Consider the following 23,317-nt stretch of genomic DNA (forward strand, 5'->3'; position numbering starts at 1 on the left):
CTTTAGTGTTATACTGGAACTATGAGACAAATGCTGCTAATGTGCTAATGCAATAGAAGCTTATACCTCAACAATCAACATCTTCCTCAAACTGTGGAGAGCTCTTCAGTGGGCAAATATCAGTGAAATCTGTTGCAAAAGCAGACTTACTTTGCTCTGCTTTAAGCTTTAGCTCAGCTATAGCTGCTTTTCTCGCATCTCAGGAAACTTTTCCACGAGTTTCTTGTAAAATGTCTCTTCTCATTCTCCAACTTCTCATTCGAATCGTCCCGTTCCACCTTAAATAGTGCCTAAGGTGCCAGATTGTACTGGTGCGCCATTTAAGGTGGAATGGGAGAATTCAAACGAGAAGCAGGAGAATGAGAAGCAACTTCAGCTTTGCGAGTTGTTGCAGATTAAACGTATCAGGAAACCTGAGTGCTTATAAATGCAAATAAGTCCATTCATCTCCAAATTATCGATGTTCGTCTTAAATCTCTCTCTTTGCCTTTTTGTTATCTGCGTTGCTGTGTGACCAACAGTCTGCGTGTCAGTCTTCAGCGTTAAAGGGTGAATTAGCAGTTATGTGTTAACTCCAGCGTTTAGGACCATTTATTGTCAAAACTGTGTTAGAACTGTGTATTATAATGATTTTACAGCTAATGAGGAATATGATATTTTACCTAAAAATCTAGTTCTGCTGTGGAGCCGCAGCAGCTCTGCAGCAGTGGAGAGATTATTCAGGCCTGATTCTCACCCCAAACAGAGCCAGGGTCACTGATGAGGATTTTGTGGCTAAAGTGCTGCTGAAGTTCAACAAAGGACATGAATGTCGTGTCTGTACATCTTGCTGAAATGTTTGAATTGGAGCAGTTTTATTTCAACAGTTGACAATGCTTTGCACAAAGTTGTTTGGTTTGTATTGGTCATTTTTGTTAATTTTTGATAGGAAAAACCTGGAGATACACAAACATTCTGACAATCATGCTTTGAAAGTAGCTAAAAAGTAGCCACTACTTTGTCTGGGAAAGTAACTAAATTGTAGCTAGCTACAAATTTTGAGAAAGTAGCTACAAAGTAGCTAACTACAAATTTTTCAATAGCTATCCCAACCTAGTCAGGCATGCAGTTTGAACAATGCTACACCGGTGACCATACACTTCTATTACTTGTTGGCTACATTAGCCTCATAGTTCCAGGGCAAAACTAAAGAAGCAAACCTTTTTAACACTAAACATATCTTAGCTGGACTGCATTAACAGTAAGACAAAGATTGTGTAAGTTTAATTTTTCACCAAACCCTCACTTTAATCAAGTGCTTATGCATTCCGAAAGCAACGGCACACGAATGACAGGCAAATTAAAGCGCTGCGACGAGCGGTCAGAGGTTGCAGGATGGAGGTCAGAGTGCCATCCCAAATCCTTTTTCATGTTTGCCGCTGTCGTAATCAGCTTATTTTAAGGGATTAACATTTACATTGAAAAAGTTAATGGGGAGGCAGTTATCTACTGATTCCACACAAGCAGCGTTTTTCATATCCAACCAACGTCAGCACGGGATTATAGAAATTACCTCTGCCTCCGAAGGAAGTGTGACAGGTGGTTAAAAACAACTGAACGGCTCTGAATAGCACGCCACCTCTTCAAGCCGTGATTTGGTGCGTCCTGATTGATGCAGGTAGCTCAGCCACAGGAAACATTCTGCTGAAATAAAGAAATTCTCCGCTGCAGATGACTGCTCATAACATTTATGAAATTTTGCCATTACATCACAATTTGAGCTGAATGTGACAATATGAGCATGATAATAACAAACAGAAGCATCTAATTTTCCTCTAAATGCATTACTGAGGAGCATGTTGCCTCATCTCCCAGTCAAAAACAGACATTAGGTGTTTTCTAACATGGAAATCAATTTTACTTGAAGTAAGAGCTCTGGAGGGAGACAGCGGGAGCACTAATGAATTCATTTGCTGCATTTGATTAGCACTGAGTGGAAGGGATAAGCCATGGCGACATCTCTCTCTCCCTTTCTCTGTCTCTGTCTCTCTCTCTCTCTCTCTCTCCACATTGTACTGAGTTAATGATTTCATTGCTTGTGTGCTTGTGTGTGTGTATGTGTCAGACGCATGTGGTTAGTGGCTAATGATATTCTTTCACTTGGAAGACAGTGAGTGATGACATATGCCACACATATATACAGCTGAGGGTAATTGCTCATTCTGGAAATGGTGTGGGATAATTATTTATGCATTATTCCATACAGAGTGACAGAATGAATATATGCAGTAGACAGCTCTCAAATATTATGCGTGTAAAAAACGATTATGTGGTCCTCAAAGCAACGTTCTCATACATAACCTGTTGAAAAGGTACCTAGAATACTTCCAAAAGATTTCAAATTGAGTTAATCTGTTTCTCCTATAAGAAGCTGGAGTCCCTGCCTACTAATGCATGATTACTCACTATTACAATAAGTGCCCAAACACAGCAGCGTACTTGTGTAACTGCACAATTTGGGAAGCTTTTGGTGTAGATGGTGTAGATTGTGGTATGTGTGATAGATAATGCGCGTTGTCTATAATAAACAATTACTTAAAGTTCATTTTGTGCGCTTTACTCACAGCACCCAGGACCTGATAGTAACTGCAATGTATGTTATTGACTGGATTGTTCATTTTACCACACATTATCTATACCAATATAGAAAAAGGTCATATAGGCTTTAGTGGCACATAGATTTGATTATATTTTATTCTGGAATATAAGTGCTAGCAAGCCGAGTCACTCTTTATGTACATGATCACCTATTTACATGCACTTTACTCACAAGATCCAGGAGCTGATTGTGAACTGCAATGTATTGTGGCTGTATGTTACTTACAGCATTGTTTTAAAAGCACAGTTTAAAATGAAAAACAGTTTAAAGTCATAAAAGATAAAATAAATATTTACAGCTTCCTTTGGTTGACCTTCAGGAGAAGAAACAAAACAAGCCGTCAGATTTGAAAGCTATATAGAGTGTAGAGTAGAAGTTAACTAGCAGTATCACCTCATCTAATATCAGTACCATCTGATATTATTACATTTAATTTGATCAATATCGCCCAGTCTTAATTGTAACACGCGTCATTATCTAGATCGGTATAAAAAAGAGTCGCACAGGCTTAACTGACACATAGATTTGATTACATGTTACACTGGAAAGTAACCGGTAACTAAATTAGTCACTATTTTTAATAAATTGACTCTTGATTACCTTTTTATTTTGCTTTCTGCCGCCATTGAAAAGAACACACAACACTCCGTGTACAAAATGTAACCAAGGAGACTGCTGTCTCTTTTCCATTGGTCTATTTTGCAAAGCTTCCGTCCAATCAAGCGAGCGCTCGCCCTCGCCCCGAACCAATGGCAGCGATCATGATTATGACGTCACGGCCGCTCGTATCGCTCCGGAGTGGGAGCGGAGGGAAGCGGAGCATGGAGCCGAGTTTGGAGCGGCGGAGCTCGGACACCGAAGTGGCTCAGTAAGTCCACCAACCCACGACTTTTTCGCGTGTTCCAGCGGAGCTCCGTGATGCAGAACGTCGACTAGATAAAGAGCGTCCTCCAAAAGGTATGGAGCCACTTTAGTCGCTGTGTTTGAACATGAAGGAGAAGATAGAAGCAGTCTGTGCCGAGTGTAAGTCTGAACTGGCTGTGCTCGTACCGGAGCTCCGTGTGTGTAGTTCAGTGTGTTTAGTGCGAGGCGGCTGCAGTGCGATGCGTCCACTTTGGAAAACTTGTCATTTTTTTGTTTTTTGTTGTTCTTGGCGCGCTGGAGGAGCTTTAATAACAACGACTTAGTCTTTCTTTGGTGAGAGAGAAAATGAGGAGCACCACCACACGCAACCTTTCGAGGACATATGGGATTTGGATTGCTGACTTTGTGCCTGTAGGCTACGCGCTCAGTAACGTAATGCAGTGCTAGTGTAATGGAGGTGACTTCTCCGAGTTGGAGCAGGCGGTACACTCAGCTGGGAACTTTATTCGCTTTTGTTCGCGTCCTTGAGGAGAACTGGCGATTAAAACGTGCTCGATTTCGAATGTATGTCCAGGTGAGCTGCGTGCTGGAATCTGAGGAATGTGAGGTGGACAGAGGAGGCGGGGCTTCTGCTAAATGGGCGGGGCTGGTGTTGTCTGTGTATGTGCTTTCATTATTTCATTATAATGACCACCTCCTTGTTTCTACGCTCGTTGTCCATTTTATCAGCTCCACTTACTATATAGGTGCACTTTGTAGTTCTGCAATTACAGACTGTAGTCCATCTGTTTCTCTGCATACTTTGCCCCCTTTTACCCTGTTCTTTAGTGGTCAGGACCCCCATGGGCCCTCACAGAGCAGGTGCTATTTGGGTGGTGGATCATTCTCAGCACTGCAGTAACACTGACGTGGTGGTGGTGTGTTAGTGTGTGTTGTGCTGGTACGAGTGGATCAGACAGCAGTGCTGCTGGAGTTTTTAAACACTGTGTCCACTCACTGTCCACTCTATTAGACACTCCTACCTTGTCAGTCCACCTTGTAGATGTAAAGTCAGAGATGATAGCTCATCTGCTGTTGTACAGTTTGTGTTGGTCATCCTCTAGTCGTTCATCAGTGGTCACAAGACGCTGCCCACAGGACGCTGTTGGCTGAATATTTAACACACCACCACCATGTCAGTGTTACTGCAGTGCTGAGAATGATCCACCACTCAAATAGTACCTGCTCTGTGAGGGCTCATGGGGGTCCTGACCACTAAAGAACAGGGTAAAAGGGGGCAAACAAAGTATGCAGAGAAACAGATGGACTACAGTCTGTAACTGTAGAACTACAAAGTGCACCTATATAGTAAGTGGAGCTTACAAAGAGGTGGTCATAATGTTATGCCTGATCGGTGTATATTGGTAGTTTATGCTACTGTATGTGTCTTTATATGCAGCAGTTTCCAGCACTTTCCCCATATTTATTAGTGAATTCAGCAACACTCTTAAAAAAATGCTTCTTCAAGGGTTCTGTAGTGGAGGGAATGGTTCTATATGGAACTGTGAGCTCTACATAGAACCATTTCATACTTAAATGTTTCTTGGCATCATGGTGAAATGGTTCTTCAGATTGATGGATAGTGTGTTGTATATGGTTCTATATAAAACCTTTTTGAAAATGGTTCTGTATAGCACCAAAAAGAGTTCTATTATTGTTATGATGTCAAGCTGGTAACAACAGAAGAACCCTTTTTGGTGCTATATAGGACCATTTTCACCATATACAACACATTCTCTATCAATATGAAGAACCATATCCCTAAGCAAAGAAACATTTAAGCGTGAAATGGTTCTACGTAGAGTTCACAGTTCTGTATAGAACCATTCCCTTTACTAAAGAACCCTTGAATCTTTTTAAAGAGTGTGCTTTAATGTGCACCCATTGCTGACATAGGTGTTCAACTGCCCACACAAGGCTGTAATCTCTATAGAACTGCATTACCAATAGAATGGGATGCTCTGAAGTGGCTATACATGAAGTCAACGTTGGTTAGAGGGGTGTGAAGTATAGTGGAACTGCATTCTCTGGAGGGATGAAGCCATTTGGGATGATGTGGAGTGGCATTTGTGATCCAGAGTTAATCCAACATCAGTACCTGACCTCACAAATGCTCGTGCGACTGAATGCAATCAGATCCTCACAGCAATTTTCCAACATCTAGTGTAAAACCTTTTCAAATGAGTAGAAGGTGTCATTGCAGCAAATGGGGGCAAACCGCCTATTAATATCAATGATGTAGCTGGAAGGTTGGATGAACAGATAACGTTAGTATATGTGCGGATTTATGACATTCATGACCAAAGCGATGAGCACCTCTTGCACGTTTGGACAGGACACGAAGACCACATTTCAGAAAGAAAGACTGAAGAAACACTGGATAAGCAGGTGTCTACAAACTTTTGGACATGTACCTTATACGTCTGTGTGAATGCTGTCATCATAGATGATTCGTCTGTACAACTTTATGTACGTGACTGCTGTCATTATAGCTAGATCATTCATTTATTTGACTGCTGTCTACATCGTTGATTCTTTCCCCCCTTTCACATCATGTGCAGTAGAGCAATCCGTCATTCAGATGCAGTGCATGCAAAGCATGGTAGGCCTATTAATTATATTCAAATGCACATAGCAGTTACAGCAGCAACAAAAAAAAGACGCTGTAAGGAAAGGATGTACCCAGCTACCAAATGTGTTGCATATTCCTGCCACACACATATAAAGCTGGAGGTAATTACTGATTCTGTGGGATATTTTTACTGCGTTTTTCTGTGCAGAGTGACAGAGTTGATGTATGCAAAGAGGTTGCTCTTAAGTATTACGGAACATTATGTGGTTCTAACAGCAGCCAGTATTGTATATTCGTGCAGTACCTGTTGAAAATGCATTACTTGTCCAGAATACATTCACGTGCTTCAGAATGAATCAATCTCTTTGGCTGCTATGCCAGGATTCTGAGAGCAGTATTTGGTTGGCTGTCGTTGTATGTAGGCTGTAGAATAGGATGCCTGTCTACTCCAGCCACGTCTTCTTTTTCTGACCTAATTTGTGTCACTGCTGCCCTGCTGCCCTGCGCTGATTTGCACAACTTCAGTCCACAGACATTAAGGCAGCTCAGTTCAGTTTTATATGTATAGCAATTTTGTATAACAGACATTTTGCCGAAGCAGCTGTTCAGAAATGCGGGTCCAGCCACTAATGATCAAGCTGAGGGAGACAGTGGCAGGAGAAACTCACTAAGAGCACGAGGAGGGAGCACTGAGAGGAACCAAGGCTCAAAAGCAGAATTAGGAATGCAGTGATATGGACTTTACCAAGAGCCATTTACAAAAATAAGAAGTATATACAGCAATTTTTGTGCTTTTTTTGGATGGGGAATAGAATCTGATGGTGTTATCCACTATGCTGTCCATTTGTGAGACTTTATACAAAGTGAACCACCACTAATGACATCACGAAAAACAATAGTCGGTTCTAATTATCGATTGTAATTGCAATATCAGACCCAAAATAATACAGAAACATGTGGTGCCCACTGCTCGCCAGCCTTCTGGACCAGTGACCACCATGGAGCTTCTTCTGTGCAAACCTGTGCATGATCTGACCCTCCTGATGATACTGCTGCTGCATAGACTCAAACTATTTAATTATAAACATTACTTCACCTGTTTTTCCCTTTTTCTGTATTTTAACATTGTATACTAATACTATACTAGTTATTTGCTATCCGCTGTCGACCAGAAGAGGATGGGTTCCCCTTTTGAGTCTTGGTTCCTCTCAAAGTTTCTTCCTCTTGCTGTTATGGAGTTTTTCCTCCTACTGTTCGTCATTGACTTGCTCATGGGGGCTCGGATTTTTCTATGAAGCTGCTTTGTGATAAGCCCTGTTGTAAAAAGCGCTATATAAATAAACTTTGATTGACTTTGACTTGAGAAATTTTCCAGTTGATCAGCAAATAATGAATTAACACTTAATACATTATGTACCCCCAAGGAGAGCCCAACACTTTTTAGTGGACATAGCAGGGCAGGTCAGATTAGGCCGTAAAGAAAGGTCTTCGACAGCAGTAGGACTGCACTCAAGGAACAATACATAAGCATTGCACTTATATTGTGTTGTATATGTATTGTATATGTTGTGATGTGACTTGCTGAATCAATAATGCGACTTGGTTAAAAACCAGCCAGCATTATTTTCATTAAGATGGTTTACTTTTGTTGGATTACATGAATCCCTTGATTCATCAGCACCCACCGAAACATTCATCTGGATCTGTGATTGGTCAGGATGCTCACAGCACACAGTAAAAACACTGGGATTGGTTATAAGGCTCATTTGCATATTGCAGCGTTCTGCAATATCAGTATTGGGAAATCCAGTGTTGCAATGACAACTACCAAGCTATGCTGTTGTTCACAACTGCACAGCATGAACAGTTATTACTCATATCTGTTTTTCACACCTGAAATCAAAGCATTTTGCTTTACTCTTCCAATAACTTCCTAGTGTGGGAACGCTAAATATGATGCTGTGAGACTGCAGTGTTTTTTCAGTCTTTGTGTTTTCCTGCACACCTGGTTCAACTTGTGAAGGAGCGGATAAGAAGCTGATGTGTTGAATTGATATCTGGTAGAGTAGCAAAAGCATGAAGCAGTGCTGAGCTCCTGTGGAACTGATGGGGAGTAACACTGCATTAAACTGCCTCATTCACTACAGTCACCCAGCCCTGCGTTGCCATAACGTTTTCCCGGTTCCTTTCTTATTCTAAGAACGTGGCATGGTTGTGCGCATGGCTTTTGGCTGTGATGCTGATTCAGTTGCTTAATCTTTCCATTCTGGATGGAAATGAAGCTATAGGTGGGAGGAAGAATTCACTCATGTGTGCCTTTTAGGCAGTATTCCACACGCTGCTGTCAGAAAGGAAGGAAATCCCCGCTGCTGGCAGATTTGCAGAACATTTGGTCTCCTATTCGCATTTTTAAGCAAAAGCTTTGCCCATGGTGACAAGTGGAACACTTTTTTATTTATTTATTTTTTCTTCAGTGGTTTTGTTTATGAAACCATGACAACTCAAAGGACCTTTTGAGGACTAAACATCTGAAGTTCAGAAAGAGCCCCAGCTCCTGCTACCATGCATAGAGCCTATTGTGTTACTATATATAACCTTTTTTGTTAAGAGTGTAGCTTATATACAGTACTGTGTGAAAGTCAGAGACCACACTTTATTTAGTTTCCAGTCGAAACAACCAGTAAATTATTAATTTTATATGGTCAGGAAAAAAGCAGAAAACATGTATTCAAGGGAAAATTACACAGAAACCTCAACAAATAAATATAACTTAACATTTTCAGAATTTACTATGTCCACTCTTTGTCTTCAATATAGCCTCCATCCATTCTTTTAGGAACTGGATTTCAGTTTTCCAAAGAAATCTGCAGGGATATTCTTCAACACCTACAAAGTTCGGTCTTAGAAGCTGGTTGCATTTTCTGCTTCTCACGATCCAACTAATGGCCAAATAATGTTTACATGCAAAGATTTTTGCCAATTTGATTGAATACATTCCGATTATAGATTAAGATTGAGGTGTTTATATGAACTCCAATGTTTATATGAGCTCTACAGTCTGTTGTTAGGATGCACGGAAAGAGGTGAGTTCACCATAGGACAGTACAGTTACGTCACTGACCTCGTCACTCGCGCTCGGTCACAGGAGAACAGATCGCCGGTCGCTCCACTCAAACAGGGAATGTATAACTCCACGTTTCAGATGTTGCTAAAATATATTTGGCGACCCTTTTTTTTTTTTACTCGTGGCCCCTCCCTCTCTAATCAAGTCGAAAAACTCAGAAGTGCGCCCTCTCATAGTGACAGCAGAGTAGTGTCGCTTTCCTTGCAGTAGAAAACGCCACCAGGGCTTTCGCTAGAACGTGGAAGTGTGAGAACGGTGTATTATATCGAAAATTTATCAAACCTGTCTTATCGCTCTATCGAGGAAAAGTTATATCGCGATACATCGTAATCGTTTTGTCGCCCAGCCCTACTTGTACTTAATGGCTGTTTTGGCTGGAAGTGAGACTAATGTAGGGTGGTCTCTGATTTTGCACAGTACTGTATGGGACAACGTGTGAGTATGGTCGTATGTGAGTGTGGGGGGGGGGTATTCTCTGATTATTCTCCAGGAGCAACCTCTGTCTTTTTTTTTGTATATGCGGAAGTGCTGCATTTACAAAAGCACTGCAGTGTTCCAGTTTCCCCCTCAGATTACTGCAAAAATCCCCCACAGTTTGGACAGTGCAGATAAGATGAGGTGAAATTGCGTGTTTATCTCGAAATGAACTGAAAAGTTGTTTTGTGCTCCTGCTGACTGTGTGGTTTTGGCTGGGTGGAATCACTAACTCGAAGGCTGCCGTGTTGCTTTGTTTTTCAGTTAGACCTGAAACCCACCCTTGTAGTGTTTTTTTTTTCTTTCCCTCTCTTTTTTTATTTGTTTGGTTCTGGCTGAGAGCTGTGTGAAGACCTGACAGACCACATTAAATGAATTTTTCTTAATGTTGATTCACCATTGAGCTTTCAGTAACTGGCAGATGGCCATGCTTCGCCGTGTGAGTGGATCCAGTCATCTTGGCGAACGTCCAGTCCTAGAGATCCCACAGGAAGCCGGTGACCGCACTACCTTTCAGATGGAGTGCTGAAATGTGATCTTGCTGCTTACTGCTTATTTATGTCTAGAGCTGTATTTTTAGCCTCCTCTGTTATTATTGTAGTAAACTGACTAGAGTCGTCATGAATGGCAGAGCTGTACATGCTGGCACGTCTGGATGTAAATCAAAGAGCGTGCAGGCGTTTCTGTGCTGCAGAGGGGCCTTGCCTTTCACTCTGTATGCCATCTACATGCTGGCATTATATAAGGCTGCCTGTAGGAGACTGCGTGTCATCATTCTTTGTCGCTTATAGACAGCTGAGGTCATGCCCGTGCCACAAATCATCTCCCAGTGCAGCAGCAGAAGAAGACGTGTATTTATATCCTTGTCCTCATTATTTCACCATTGGCTTCCGTTCATTCTGTGAACAGATATTGTCATGAAGTGGTGTTTAGTTTGTTTTGATCGTAATACATTTCTATGGCAAGGTCAATTCTCTCTCCCTCCCTCCACCTCTCTCCCTCTCTCCCTCCCTCCCTCCACCTCTCTCCCTCCACCTCTCTCCCTCCCTCCACCTCTCTCCCTCCCTCCCTCCACCTCTCTCCCTCCCTCCCTCCCTCCACCTCTCTCCCTCCCTCCCTCCCTCCACCTCTCTCCCTCCCTCCACCTCCCTCCCTCCCTCCACCTCTCTCCCTCCCTCCCTCCACCTCTCTCCCTCCCTCCACCTCTCTCCCTCCCTCCCTCCACCTCTCTCCCTCCACCTCTCTTCCTCCCTCCCTCCCTCCACCTCTCCCTCTCTCCCTCCCTCCCTCCACCTCTCTCCCTCCCTCCACCTCTCTCCCTCCCTCCTTCCACCTCTCTCTCTACCTCCCTCTCTCCCTCTACCTCCCTCTCTACCTACCCCTCTCTCTCCCTCATTCTCTCTCTTTCACTTTTTCTCTTTCTCTCTCTCCCTCCCTCTCTTCTTTCTCTCCCTCCCTCCCTCCACCTCTCTCCCTCCACCTCTCTCCCTCCCTCCACCTCTCTCCCTCCCTCCCTCCACCTCTCTCCCTCCCTCCCTCCCTCCACCTCTCTCCCTCCCTCCCTCCCTCCACCTCTCTCCCTCCCTCCCTCCCTCCACCTCTCTCCCTCCCTCCACCTCCCTCCCTCCCTCCACCTCTCTCCCTCCCTCCCTCCACCTCTCTCCCTCCCTCCACCTCTCTCCCTCCCTCCCTCCACCTCTCTCCCTCCACCTCTCTTCCTCCCTCCCTCCCTCCACCTCTCCCTCTCTCCCTCCCTCCCTCCACCTCTCTCCCTCCCTCCACCTCTCTCCCTCCCTCCTTCCACCTCTCTCTCTACCTCCCTCTCTCCCTCTACCTCCCTCTCTACCTACCCCTCTCTCTCCCTCATTCTCTCTCTTTCACTTTTTCTCTTTCTCTCTCTCCCTCCCTCTCTTCTTTCTCTCCCTCCCTCCCTCCCTCTCTTCTTTCTCTCTCCCTTATCTCTCCCTCCCTCCCTCTCTTCTTTCTCTCTCTCTCTCTCTCTTTTCCATTTTATCCCTCTCTCTCCCTCTCTCCCTCTACCTCCCTCTCTCCCCACCCCTCTCTCCCTCATTCTCTCTCTCTCTCTCTTTCACTTTTTCTCTTTCTCTCTCTCCCTCCCTCTCTCTCTTCTTTCTCTCTCTTTCACTTTTTCCACTCTCTCTCCCTCCTTTTCCCTCTCCCCTCACACTCTCCCTCTGTCCCTCTCCCTCCCTCTCTCCACCCCTCTCTCTCCTTTCTCTTCCTTTCTCTCTGCTGCTCCCTCCCTCTCTCTGTCTCTTACTCTCCCTCTGTCTCTCTCTCTGTTTTTCTCCCTCTCTCTCCCTCCCTCTCCCTTCCCTCTCTCTCTCCCTCCCTCTCTCTCCCCTCCCTCTCTCTGTGTCTCTCTCTCGCTCTGTCTATCTGTCCCTCTCTCTCTCAGTTATTTGAGGGTGTGTGTGTGTATATGTGAGAGAGAGAGAGAGAGAGAGAGAAAGAGAGAAAGAGAGATCTTCCTCGTGATGCACATTACCCCAGCGCACCTCCCCATAGCTGATTTGACTTGTGTTGTAGGAATTCAGCTAATCAGGCAAATTTAAATTTCTCCTGACAAACGGAGGCTGAGAGCAGCCCGAGAACAATATTCAGACACAGAAACTTCTTTGTATGACCGTTGATTCTCAGCGGAGTATTCTTATCCAATTTCTGTGACTGTGAGAGCTTGTTGAGCACATTCAGGAGCACAGTCACACAAACAGAGTGAATAGGAGCTTTGGATCAATGCTAACGTCAGATTTAAATACATAATGTAAATCATGAATTGTATTGTATTGAATTGTATTTCTCAAGTGCGCTGCTCTACCCCAGCCAGAGTTTTTTTTTTCTTCTGCCTAGAACACAAATTAATACTGTGCCTTGTCTTTGTCGTCCTATTGTTACTAGAATATTATTCTCCCCTAAAGAATACAGCATTGTTTTATGTATAAAAGCACAAACGCTGTTATTCAAGATGGGATTTGAGTCCGAAAGGAGCGCCGTACGTGTTTGTGCTCGTCTCTTTTGTTATTTTGGATTGGTGTGAATGTTCAGTTGTGCGCTGAAGCAGCTCATATCTAACAGGAACTGACATCAGTTGAATAGTTCTTAGCGTCCTTCCCCCTCAGTAGGTTCTCCTGCCTTCTGCCCTAAAACCCTTTACTGCTTTCAGTGTTGTGCCACCATCCACCACCAGTTCTTAAAGAAAGTCATGTCATCTTCTCTCATCTTTTTAAAGAAATAGTTTGTACCCAAAATGTGATCAGTTAACCAAGACTGTTTGGCTATGAGGCTAACGTGGCTAGCAAATGAGAGATAAATTTACATGATCAAAATCATCACATACACTATATGGACAGAAGTATTGGGACACCTACACATTACACCTACAGGAGCTTTTATGATGTCCCATACTAAATCCATAGGCATTAATATGGAGTTGGATCCCCCTTTGCAACTATAACAGCTTCCACTCTTCTGGGAAGCTTTCTACAAGATTTTGGAGAGTGTCTGTGGGAATTTTTGCCCATTCATCCAGAAGAGCATTTGCAAGGTCAGACACTGATGTTGGATGAGAGGGCCTGGCTCACAATCTCCATTCTAGTTCAGCCCAAAGTTGTTTGATAGAGTTGAGGTCAGGGCTCTGTGTGGGCCAGTCAAGTTCTTCCACACCAAACTCACCCATCCATGCCTTTATGGACCTTGCTTTGTGCGCTGGGGCTCAGTCATGCTGGAACAGAAAAGGTTCTTCCCCAAACTGTTCCCACAAAGTTGGAAGCATACAGTTGTCCAAAATGTCTTGTTATTCTGAAGTATTAAGATTTCCCTTCACTGGAACTAATTGGTCACTCCACAGAATATGTTTCCACTGCTCCAGAGGTGACGGGCTTTACACCACACCATCTGACGCTTGCCATTGTGCTTGGTGATGTAAAGCTTGCATGCAGCTGTTCGGTCGTGAAAACCCATGATTTGAACCTCCTGGCGCACAGTTTTTGTGCTGATGTGTAAGCCAGAGGAGATTTGGAGCTCTACAGTTATTGAGTCAGCAGTGTTGGTGACTTTTATGCACTATGCACTTCAGAGTTGCTGTGATTCCTAAACACATCCACCTTTCCATAATACCACCACCAATTTTGCGAACTGACTTGTTGCAATGGTGGCATCATCTTACAGTACCCCCCTAAAATTCATTGGGTCTTTAGAACGACCCATTCTATCACAAATGTTTGTAAAGACAGGCTGCGTGGCTAGGTGCTTGATTTTATACACCTGTGGCAATAAGACTGAATAAAACACCTTAATTAAGTGATTAACAGGTGTGTCCCAATACTTTTATCCATAAAGTGTACCTGTCTAAAACCATGTCTTGTTGTTAGGCAATCCCAAATCCACTATAGCTAAAACAGTGTAGCAAAAACTAGTAGTACCAGCCGTCTTGAAGTCTGAATTTCGTCTGTACTTTCGTCTTTTGTCTATCAGTTGTCAGATGCATTAGTCTGGTAGCTCCAGTGCAAAACTAAAGAAGCAAACCTTAGACACCCAACATGTCTCTGCTGTTCAATTACATTTGAGTTGAATTTTGGCCAAAATATGCCTTTAAAGTCAACATGAATCAGAAATCAACACATTTTACTTCTATACGGTAACATATTTCTGAGTGAAATGCTGTATCAGGGAGGGTCTCTGAGCATTTCACTCAATGAGGGGTGGGAGGTGTTGGATGGGGGAGGTGAAACGAAATATTATTGGTTAATATTATTTTCCCTGCCTGTTGGTGCATGGTGACAATCAAAACTCAGAATATGTTTTAGAGACAGGCAAAAGTCTTTACATTGTGAAGGAAGTTTGTAGGTAAACCTTTTTTTGGCCTTTTAAATGGGATGGTGTGTTAAATTGTGCTTAATATGACCAGAAGCTTGCGCTAACAAGATAACAGTTAGTTTGGTACGCACTACTTATCACGTTGGAAGTTTTAGTCAGCTTCTTGGTTGGATCTCTTGGTCTAGATATAAAATGGTTGTTGTCTGACTCACCTGTCTCAGTTAAGTGTCTGTAGTTTCTGTAAGTTCTGACTTTGAGGCCTGTTCATTATTTCAGCACATTTAATGCAACAGGCCACAGACCTGCTCTAACCATCAGTCATTAATCATCAGTTGAAGACATTTCAGCAAATGGTTTGTTGAACCAAAATGCCACTTCCTGCACTTACTTTATTAAGATCTCTATTTTCTCCCTTTTTCCGTTCTTTTCCTCCCTACACTTTGGGACAGCAGGCTGGAGGGCAATAGGCTGTTCCTTGAGGGAAACCACAAGTAGTAGAGTGCACAAATTCCTTGTGGGGTATGCAATATATTCCCCTTTTATCACTCCCTGGCTTTTCTGGGAAGTGTTCTGATGGTGGTGCAATAAAAACATACTTTTAGTTATGAAATAGGTTGCAGGAAAGATGAGTCTTCAGGCCTAGAATGCTTCATCTGTTTGAGTTGATGAGCAGTTCTCCTGCAGTGTGATCAAGCAGAAGACATGGATAGAAATAAGTATTCAGTAATTGATTGCCAGTCATTCACTCCTTTGGCCAGTATTAAAAAAACACACAAAACCTTTCTTATCAGTGATATTAGGGCTGTCATTGTTTAATTTTGCTCATTCAGAATGATTGAAATGTACCTTCTCAGTGCTTCTGCACTGATTAGTTGTCAGTTTGTATGTGTGTGATAGTGGTGCGTGCTTTAAATTCTCCCACTTGTCTCTGTTACAGTAAGAAACAAAGCTGGATAAATGCATCAGTTTGCAGCTCCCACTTCTTGTTTTCTGATAACGACATTGAAACCTTGAGTATTGCTGGATACCAATCCAGTGAAATTAGCTATTTTAAATTCAAGCAGGCATTATGCTCTACAATTAGCATTTAAGATGTTATTTGTTTTGTTATGCAGTGTTCTGTAGTGCAGCATCAAGACACCTGAGCCTCACTGGTTTGACAGGATTCACAATTTTGTATTTTCTTTTGTGTTTTCTTGTATCAGTGTTCTCTTGCTACAGAATCCAGCATGCAAATATATCACACAGCCATTGGGAATCTTTATGGGGCTCAACAAATCCTGACTGCCAGCCACTTATCCAGAGGCTAATATACATCTGTGGCGCTAGTTATCATTAATGATGTAGTCCTTCACCTTGAATGGTCACTTTTTTCTTTTTTTTAAAGGAATAATTCAGTTGAATAAATAACCAGCTTAAAAAAAGTATCAGAGTACCTGAGTATCCGCCTCAAAGTGCTTGTACACTTTCAAAAATTTACTCCCACCTTCATTATATGTCATCAGAAGGTGGTTTTTATAATCTTCAAACCTGGAAATCTTTCAAGACTATGACAGCACTGTTGTAAGAGCCAAATAGGCATGTTTACAACAGATGTAGTGATGGTTACATGTTTATTTTTGGCTGGAGTTCCCCTTTAAGAGGAGCATCTAAAAGCAGGCTATCCTACTACTCAAACACTCTACTACCCCACAGGAAGATAAACACAGGTAACATCACATCACGGTGTGACTGAGTGCTATTTCAGCATAGACTTGTTTGGATCAGGTTCATTCTTTTTTTTTCCACTTCAATATCTGACCCAGCATTTTCTTCTGATATAGGCCTGATACTAATACCTGGTATTGGAGTGGTGCCATTTCTAATGATTGCATTTTTCCCATGCACTTTTTATGCAGTTTAACAAAGTCTTTGCAAGGCTTTCTTGCTTATCTTTTTTCAATAAAGTATTTTGAAATCAAGCCTAAGGCTGTGCTTAGTTTATTGTTCAATTATATCTGTTTTTATTGTTTTTAAGCTTTTTTTGCCCAGTTAATCATCAAAATACCAAGCAGATAACACGATTACTGGTAGAATTGATTGTGACAGCCTGAAGTGATGTATATTAATAACTTAACGGCATCTCTTCTGGGAACCCAAGCCTCGGACTGTAGGACTTTAATTTTGCATGTGTTGAAGATGTGTATATTCCACTTTCACGCATCCTTGTGTTTCTGTGCACTTATTACTAATTCAAAGCGAGAGAGTGTGTGTGTGTGTGTGTGTGTGTGTGCGCGTGTGTGCGCGTGTGTGCGCGTGTGTGCGCGTGTGTGCGCGCGTGTGTGTGTGTGTGTGTGTGTAAGCCTGCGAGTGTGCCGTGGCATTTGGAATTATTGAGGCATTATTTATGAGCAAGGCCGCTTGCTGATCAGACTCAACATAGATTCTTTAGTTGGCTCCTGGATGGCAGGATGTAGCTGAGAACACAAAACCGTGTCAGCGCTTTGGGAGATTAGACTCACAAAAGAGTTTTGTCCGGCAGGCGGACCTCCATAGAGACGTCCCGCAGGATGGGTGAAGCACAGGGCGCTATTACGGCTCAACTGCTGGTGAGAACAGCGGTGGATGCTCAGAAAAAGAAAAAAAAGGACTTTATTATAGAGCGTGAATAACTTCAAACTGCCGCTACAGGCCTTGGCTCCTTCTACCAACAGAGTCTTAGGTGGTATGCATGGCAACTTGGTAAATATTTCAGCTGGGTTGGCTTGCCACTGTCTGAGGTCATTCTCCGCTTGCGGAGCTGAAATAGAAAAGGGCCGTAGGGGACAGCGCTGTCTTGCTGCTGTGCTTCTACAGTAATGACAAATCCTCCAGAGTTCCGCTGCAGTTGAAGAACGCTGGACTGTCTTCGTGACATGCTTTGACACGGCATGATGAGTGGACGGTTTTCATGCATGATGTCATACGCCCGTAAGTATTAGATTTTCAGTTGCGGTTGCTTACACTGTCATCCTGAGAACTGCTGCACGATCAAACGGGTGGGTGGCAGGTTCGGGAAGTAGTACCTTTTGTTTCATGCTGTCATCGTTTTGTTCTCACTTTAATAAAATGGTGGTGTTTTTAATCATGTGCATAGGGTTGGAGAAGGGTGAACCGTGTGAAATGTGGTGTACGTTTTGCACAGCTGCCAGGTTTAGCTAGGCCGGTGCTGATTGATTTTTGCTTAAAACCCCCTGATGATATTCCGCAAAGCATGAGGGTTGATGTCACTCTCAAAGGACATGCATGGACTCCCGTGGTGTCTCCTTACGCTACAAAGTCAACTGGCTTAAAATCCCACAAGTCAAACTGACTCTCTATCAACAGCCCCCCGATTGTCAGATTGCATTGTATCCATTGCGAGGGTTGAATCTGGCCATTGGCTCTGCATTAGTGCAGTTGGTTTCATTCTAATGATTGCTTCGTCTTCTTCAAACGTAATTGCATCTCTTTGTAGCAGTTATTTGGCTTTAATGAAACATAGCCTGCGATTTTGGACAAATGATCCATGTCTTTGGATGTCTTCCACCTCAAACTATAAGGGAAGAAAAAAGGAGTGGAAAAAAAGAGGAAAATGTGCTGCTCTCCAACTGCGGAGCAAGTCCTTGAATAACCTGTAATTTGCTGACATTTAGCAGAGTGTAAACTCAGCAATGGCTGTAATGCTAACAGTAATCCATAACGTAAGGCTGAACGCTGTTTTAACCCTCATCTCGCAAAAAGTGTTGCTAGAGGGGAAAAAAGCTCTCAGTTCAAACTTGCAAAGTCTGTACAAGTGAAGCTGAAACAGAACGGTATGTCCTCCTTTACACGGTGGTTTGCAGTATGGGATAACTGTGAAATGCAGCCTATCCAAAATGCTTTGTGTCAATGGGAGTTCAAGTTTAAATGTAGTTAATCAACATCATTGCTTTAGCCTCCTTTCGTCACTTCTTTCTTTTGTTTCCTTTACGCTTTAAAGTGGGGTTGGCAGTATGCCGATATTTATTGTTAGCATGGTAAAGTACGTCACAGCATGCCTTTCTGAGCATATCGTGGATATTGTTAGTAGTTAACTCTTTCAGACTGATGCAAAAAAGTCTCGTTTTCTGCCGTTTTGTGTTGTGTTTTTCATTAATAAGGCAATTTTCTTTCTTTGTAGTCCATCTGCTAATCCGAACACTGAAGATTGAATTAGTGTATCTGTATTAAAAAAAACGAAAAGAAAAATGGGCCTCACAATGTAAAAAAATGCCAAAATGTTTTTTTAGTGTCGGGCTGTAAAGTTGGCAGCAATTTAAGATTTTATGATGTGCCTAAATAAGCTTTTATGAAAATAAAGCTCTGAATTTAAAGGCTGAGGCAGCCCCTGCTCTGTCCACTGCCTTGGCCTTTATAACATTTTTTTAAATATTCAAATCTAATGAATTTCACAATCTCACATATTTTCACACATTAAATAACACAGAGCCTTTTAGGTAATAACCTTTCTCATCCTGAAATTTTAGATTTTGAAATTTATAATTCCAACCATATGTGCATTACCCCACTGGTGGGGAACCTGAATTATTGTGGAGAAAATTAATTATCTGTACGTTTCACAAAATTAGCGTTAAAATAAAAGTCTTTTTTCATTTAAAACAGAATGTTCCACAAATACTTTTTAGAATAATTTTTATATTTTTTTGTCACAGTGCTAAAAATGTTGTGCTACAACACCTGCAACTTTTATAACACCAGAGCTACCTGCTCAAAAACATTATGTACAGTATGTACACCTGTATGCATCAATACAAAAATAGCATAGTTAGCCCTGTTTGATTAGATTTAGTGTTGTGTGTGAAATGTTGAATAAAAATCATTGTGTTCATAGTTTTGGATAGTATTTCTAAATGTGGCACCATTGGGCCTTTGATGTTTCTACTTATTAATCTCAGAAAAACAAGATACCATGGTTTATTCCATGTATCATACTGTCTCAAAGTATTGTGATGTTATACTTTTAGCCATATTGCCCTCTCCTACTTTGAAGCTGGTTAGCAAATGTTCACATACTTCCAGAATGATTTGATACTTGGATTGCACCATATTTCAGGTGTGCCCGCTGTAGGTCAGCAGTTCTGGCTTGTTCTTTTCTTTGCTGCCATCATCTCCAGTGGTTTTGTCATTCCGTTTGAACTTTACTTCTTACAATATGGGCGTCACGACATGTCCATCATCCTGGTCTTTCTTAGCTATCTTCATAGCGAGAGGAAAGTGAGACAGGAGGTGTCAGGGCAGCTGCGTGCTTTGACTCGGAAATCAAACACGCCACAGAGGAGATAATGTGGGTGCAGGGAGTACCAGCACCCTGAAAAGATGAGTTTCATCCTTCGGGATCAGAGAAAAATCACACGCACACACAGTGTCTCACTAAATGGGTTTTAGTGAGCTGCTCAACCACGGTTTTCCTTCCTTAAATGAAGGACCTCTGCATAGGTCCTGTGCACATCCACACTACCTCTTAGACATTCTGCCCTTACCTAGGTAGACTCTACCTCCACTCCAGACACTAATACCTGCTTGATGTGAACATCTTAAACTCTTAAGAACTGGTCAGTGGGTCCAGAACTGGCTAATGGGTCCAGATTTCCTACTAAACAGTGCTATTCATAAGTTTGGAATCACCATACCAAGGTTTGGAATTATTTTTCATTATTATAAGGCCTTAATTTTACTTATAAAACCATTTTATTGCAGGCACATTTATAAAATGATTCCATAAAGATGCTGCTGTTCTACTTTTGCTAATTTGTATGAAGCTGTAAATAATAAAGAGGTGTTGTGATGTGTCCAGAATAATGATGAGATCATAATGACTGAAAAAGCTATATAACATTGCTAAAAAGGTTATAATAATATTAGTATCTTAAATGCCCATCACTAGCCATGTTTCCATGCAGCCTAATAAGCTGTTAATAATCAGACTAATAGCTTAATCAGAATAGAATACATCCATGTATACTCCTCAATCGGCATAGTCTGGTCCGATTGAGGCCATTCCGAATGCAATTTCTGTCCGATTGAACAAGGTGGGTAATCCTGTAAATAATCCATTAAATAGAAGAATAATATCCATGTAAACGCCTGAATCCAATTAAAGTACTTTCTGCGTCACAGCGAAAGTTTATAAAGTTCAACATGGTGGGACCAAAAATTGGTCTGGACAAAGTTTATGCTTTGAGCTTTTAAAGACGGCGGTGGGACGGACGTCCAGCTTATGTGTCTCAGAACATGACATCTTCCTCTCGGCCTTCTTTAATAAGGACACGTGAAGGATGTTTTCCTGAATCTGACATCATTTTAAGGTAATTAAAAACACAAGCACTGCTCACTGCTGCTCATCTCACTCTGACTGGACTCACGTGATGCTTGTTGTCATAGTAACGTCTACACTGATTGGTACTCTACACAGGCGTGTAATTTTGGATCTGATTACTTGTAGACAGCATGTAAACGGAGGTTTTCCATCAGATTGTTGAGTAAAGAGCAAATAAACACCTCAGTCTTAGTGTATAATTGGAATGTATTTAATCGGAGTGGCAAAAATCTTTGCTTGTGAAAATAAGCTGGCGTTACACTACATGACTTTTACCCCGATTCTCAGTCTGGCTGAGTCTGTGTTAGTTGGCTATAGTCTGCAGATTTTTGGGTCAGTTGAAGTCGATGGTTGGAGGGAGAACTGAGTACTGTAGTAGTTGTGAGGGGTGTAGACTCAGACCAGTCGGAGTTTATCAAACAGAGAGCGTGAAAGAAAAATGGTGAAAAGTCATGTGTGGAGTGAAGCTTTTTAATGAGCTGAGTTTAAGGCACAATAGAGTTTATGTACATTTAAAACTCTAAAAAATACCACACTGATCACATTTTTAAATCCAGGAGCCTCATTTAGCTCATTTTTTCTCCTTTTAGCTGTTGCTTCTTTACTGTGTCAGCGCAAACGGCAGAGAAAACAGCAGCAGCGGTGAGCAGCTCCACCTTTGTTTATTTGGGTCTCCTAGTAACAGGAGAGCGAGAGTTAGCAAGAGTTAGTGAGAGTTAGCAAGAGTTAGTGAGAGTTAGCAAGAGTTAGTGAGAGTGCTGTTCGGTTCAGCAACAGCTTAGAAGTTGTGTAGTGTGTGTGATCCCCAATATTTCAGTCACCCAAAAAATCTGCAAAAAACAGTTGTATAGTGTGAGATGCCCAGTCTTTATGTAATCTGTTAAGACTTTAAAAGTCGTGTAGTGAACGTCACTCTCACTGTGGTCGTCATTCTACCGTGGTAGTCTTGTGGTGATCCTTGCAGCACTACTTGTGTGTGTTGTATTTGCCGAATAAAGATTCTAATTCTGATTCAGTGTTCTTAAATTCTGATTCCATATTCCAAAACTCTGATTCTGTATTCCAAACTTCTGGTTCCAGAGGCCTCCATAGTGCCGTGTTCCTCAGATGCAGTCCTTGCTTTTTAGTGTGCCAGATATAGGAGCAGTAAAGACTTAAAGACCCTAACGTCAGTGATGGCTCACCCCTTTGGTGTCGTTCAGGTCAGGTATTGCGATGATAAAATGCGATGTTCTTCATAAACTCTGTCAGGCCGCCCTTTTACAGCCACACTGAGAAGTGTCATCACTGCTATCACAGCTATGTGATATCAGGAGCATCAGGTTTCTCCTGAGCAGCTCTGGGGACACTCGGGGGCTCCGTGGGGTTGCTCTCTAAACGCAGCTGTGAGCCTAGGGGACTCAATAAACGTGCAAGTGACCTTTTGTTTACTGACCCCAGCTATAGCATTGTGCTAACAGAGCTACAGATAGTGCAGAGGTTTGGACAGCTGCCATTTTCATCAGAAACTAATTTTCTTCTTTTTTCCACTCGACTTCTTACGCCTCGGTCCGCGGGCGAACAGAATGCCGCAGTTTGTTTACGTTTCATTTATTTTCATGAGTCCCTCGAAGGTATGCTTCAGCGAAAGGCTAATCTGTTTATCTTGGTCAGGAAGCACGGATATCAAGCACGTACGGCTCACTCTCTTTTACATGATTTAATCTGCTTTTACTTGTTAATCACTGACGCTGTGTATGACTGACATTGGCTTTTGGGAGTCAAACAGTTTTCCCAGTGACTGCATTGAGGAAATGTGCTTTGGTGCCCCGACTGACCCACGAAGATGTATGAGTTCTGTTACTTGGCATGTTTTCTGGAGGAAATGCAGAAATATGAAATGGAGAGCATATCGCTGCTGTCGGGAACAAAACCTTGTATCTCCAAAACTTTACAGGAGAACCAAAAAAACATACCTTACTTTTAATGTAAGTCGATGTAACTAGACTTTTTTCCAAGTCATTTTAGTTCGTTTCTTTTGGTCCATTCATCATGAAATGTACACGCAATGTAAAGGGCAACAGGAATTTCAAATGTTGTCAAAAACTGGAAAACGACAAAAATTGAGATGCGAGGGGTGAAACTGTGTAGTTGAATTTTTGACTGAACTATTCTTTTAGACTCATTTGCTTCTCATTGCAAGAGGTGCAGCATTTATATCTCCGGTCGTACCTAATGTGTTCGCTAAAAGCTTTGGAAGATGAAAAATAGAAGTGGGCAATATGACAATATCCTTTGTTAGTATGATAAATTATATGGCAGTATGTTTTTCAGAGCATGTCGTGGATCATTAGTACTTAAAGAACACTGACCAACTGCATGGTTCTTATAAGGAGAGCATAATTAGGCCGGTTTATTGGATTTAGTTCAGTGCAG

At 42.2% G+C, this 23,317-nt stretch overlaps 2 protein-coding genes across 3 annotated transcripts in view; one reads left to right on the plus strand and one right to left on the minus strand.

The window, feature by feature from the left end:
- The window catches only part of LOC118807946 (coiled-coil domain-containing protein 148-like), a 95,158-nt gene extending 91,844 nt beyond the window's left edge, over positions 1-3,314 (minus strand). The window contains exons 1-2 of one of the 2 annotated variants that reach the window (XM_036570163.1): positions 3,239-3,314; positions 1,553-1,683 (exon numbers count right to left, since the gene is read on the minus strand). The gene's annotated coding sequence lies outside the window, so the exon portion shown is untranslated. The remainder of the gene's footprint in view (positions 1-1,552; positions 1,684-3,238) is intronic. The other variant, XM_036570155.1, reaches the window with a different exon arrangement.
- A 124-nt stretch (positions 3,315-3,438) lies between these two features.
- The window catches only part of LOC118807966 (plakophilin-4-like), a 168,291-nt gene continuing 148,412 nt past the window's right edge, over positions 3,439-23,317 (plus strand). Inside the window, exon 1 of the mRNA XM_036570248.1 lies at positions 3,439-3,595. The gene's annotated coding sequence lies outside the window, so the exon portion shown is untranslated. The remainder of the gene's footprint in view (positions 3,596-23,317) is intronic.

Source organism: Colossoma macropomum, unplaced genomic scaffold (genome assembly GCF_904425465.1).
Source record: "Colossoma macropomum unplaced genomic scaffold, Colossoma_macropomum, whole genome shotgun sequence".
Taxonomy (NCBI): Eukaryota; Metazoa; Chordata; class Actinopteri; order Characiformes; family Serrasalmidae; genus Colossoma; species Colossoma macropomum.